Here is a 2,995-nt window from a genome sequence, read left to right on the forward strand (position 1 = left end):
AAAAAAAAAAGAAAAAGGAAAAAAAAAAAAAAAGAAATAGCTATGGAAAGGAATGAACAAGAAAGACGAAGGCAGCTACAGGCAGAAGCAGCCAGCAAATGGCAGGGCTGCCTGTGTGGAGCAATCTCTGGTAGTTAGATAGTATGCCAACTAAACACTCCTGGCTAGGGGCAGAGTTCAACCTCTTAATCAGCCTAATAATGCCTCCTTGGTGGGGGTGGCCTTTTCCTAAGAGAGAAACTGGGAACTGCTTTCTCTCTCTCTGCTCCTTCACCTTCCTGCCTTGCTGGGCGCTGCCTACCTAGAGAGGCAACCCCATTTGGGCTGCACAACCCTAAGTGCTATTGGCACTTTCCCAGGTTTCCATTGACCTTGGGGCCATGTGACACTGTGCCCACTGGTCTGTGATCTTCCTGCATCCTGCTTCACCTTCCTCCATCATCGATCTGCAGCTACCTGAGCCTGAAGAGGCCCTTAGCTAGCCCTGGACTTAGGGATTTGAGTTGGACTGGGCTGGGATGCCTTCTGGATATGGAATTCCTTCTAGAAAGTTCTTTCTTGCACATAGTTGAGTAGCACTGATTTTGTTCCTCTAGACAACCCAGCCTAACTATACATATGATTCAAGATGTGTCTGAAAATGACTGGCATGTAACTCTTTTTTTAAAATCTAAAAGAAAATTATTTTATTGGGGGCTCATATAGCTCTTATCACAATCCAACATCCATCCATTGTGTCAAGCACATTTGTACATTTGTTGCCATCATAATTCTCAAAATATTTGCTTTCTACTAGAGCCCTTGTATCAGCTCCTCATCCCCCCCTGCCTCATGAACCCTTGATAATTTAGAAATTATTATTATTTTGTCATGTCTTACACTGTCCAACGTCTCTCTTCACCCACTTTTCTATTGTCCGTCCCCCAGAGAAGGGGTTATATGTAGATCCTTGTGATCAGTTCCCCCTTTCTACCCCACCTTCCCCTTACCCTCCTGGTATCACTAATCTCATTATTGGTCCTAAGGGGTTTATCTGTCCTGGATTCCATGTGCTTCCAGCTCTTATTTGTACCCGTGTACATCCTCTGGTCTAGCCGGATTTGTAAGGTAGAAATAGGATCATGATAGTGAAGGGGAGGAAGCATTAAAGAACTAGAGGACAGTTGTATGTTTCATCGAGGCATATAACTCTTCACATAGTTTGTGGTCTGCTATCTGTTGCCCTCTTACCCAGCCTTGCTCCTAACTCACAGGTCAAATACAAGTATTGGCACACAAGGTTCCATTATGAAATGTCCCCAACACAGAACTTTATACATACCAGGGACTCCATAAATCCTTTCTAAATTAACTGAGGAATACTTTTCTTTTCGGTGACTCTCAAAAAACTAGATTCTTCTGACCTAATAGATAGGGAAGGCTTTGGAAAGTCTAGACATTGCGTCAGGGGTTCCCAACCTCAGAAACACTGATAATTGGGGCTGGTAGTTCTTTGTAGGTAGCCCTGGTGGTGTAATAGTCTATTAATCACAAGGCCAGAAGTTCTGAACTACCAACTGCTCCATGGGGAGGCTTTCTACTACCTTAAAGAGTTATTGTATGGGAAACCCACAGGGGCTAGTTCTACCCTGTCTGATAGGGTTCCTAGATATTAGAACTGACTCAATGCCAGTGAGGTTGGGTTTTGAGTTGTTTGTGGTCAGGGACTGTCCTGGACATTTTTGGATATATAGCAGAATCCCTGTCCTTTATCCACTGGACACCAGGAGCATATCTTCCCCCCAAACAATGGCAATCAAAGATGTCTCTTGTTTCAGGGTACAAAAGAGACGTCATCTCCAATATAATGTAGAGAACACTTGTTAGGTGTTATCCAATTGGTTCTGAACCACAGAGGCTCTATGCGCTGCAGAACGAACCACTCCCTGGTCCTGCGACACCCTTGCGCTTGTTCCTATCCTTGAACCCATTGTGGCAGCCCTGATGCCAGCCCTTCTCCTTGAGATCCTTCCTCTTTTTCACTGCCCCTCCACTTTACCAAGCAGATGTCTTTCTTCAGGACTGATCATTCGTGACACTATGTCTACCATCCTTGCCCTTAAGGATCACTCTGTCCATAGACAGATTGTTGTGTCCTTTTTTTTATTTTCTGACATGTCCCTTCTCATCTGTATCAAAACTCATACTGGACCATGAGTTTTGGGTTACAAAAGAGGATTTATTCTTGCACCTGTCTTTGGGTGTCCGCTAATTAAACAAACACAAACACAAGTGCAGTCATTGTGTCCTTTCCACAGTCCATGGTACTTTTCTGTCTTAATAGAGATGAGGAACACAAAGACATCGCCACACAATGAGGATGAGGGAGGGCATTAGCCTGAGGTAAAAATGGCATCTGAGGGAGCTAGATAAACAGCGTATGGAACAAAGGAAACGGTCACAAATTCATGACTGATGGCCGATCCATACCTCAGTTTTAAGTGGGACTTCACATGCAGAATCGGGACCATGATTAGGACACATTGTTAGATAGAAAGGCTTATAAGATGGATCCAGGGTCCTTTGACCAAGGCAGGTTGGACGAGACTGATGTGGCATGACTCATGACTATTCAACCCCATGACTGTCGTGTCCCCAGAATGGTGACATCCATCAAGAACACATCCAGATAAGCCCCCCAAGAGAGAGACTGCCCTCCCTGGGCTGCCTGGAGAAGGCGGGGTAGTGGTTTCTACTTTCTAAGGCACACAGACCACTTACATCCTTGATTAATGATCAGAAAAAAAATCAGTGGAGGTGTACTCTATTTGGGGACCCTGAAAAGGAATTCTGGGCTGCCCCTGACATTCATAGCCATTTTCAAACCAGAGTGCTCAGAATTTAAGCTCCAATACACTCTGGATACGACACCCTCACTGCCAGTTGGAAAACCACTGCCCTACCTAAATATGAAAAGGGACTATCCTATTTAATAATGTTCTTGAAAAGTAGGCAA

The 2,995-nt window shown here is 44.5% G+C and overlaps 1 non-coding gene across 1 annotated transcript; it reads right to left on the bottom strand.

Annotated features, from left to right (window-relative positions):
* Nucleotides 1–2,153: 2,153 nt before the first annotated feature.
* LOC115872108 lies at nt 2,154–2,276 on the bottom strand. The gene has a single exon (XR_004047653.1). It is a non-coding gene; the product is annotated as a small nucleolar RNA SNORA40 (small nucleolar RNA).
* Between the last annotated feature and the right edge of the window lie 719 nt (nt 2,277–2,995).

This window comes from Echinops telfairi, unplaced genomic scaffold (assembly GCF_000313985.2).
Source record: "Echinops telfairi isolate 266 unplaced genomic scaffold, ASM31398v2 ScPeMD7_3;HRSCAF=10, whole genome shotgun sequence".
Lineage (NCBI taxonomy): Eukaryota > Metazoa > Chordata > Mammalia > Afrosoricida > Tenrecidae > Echinops > Echinops telfairi.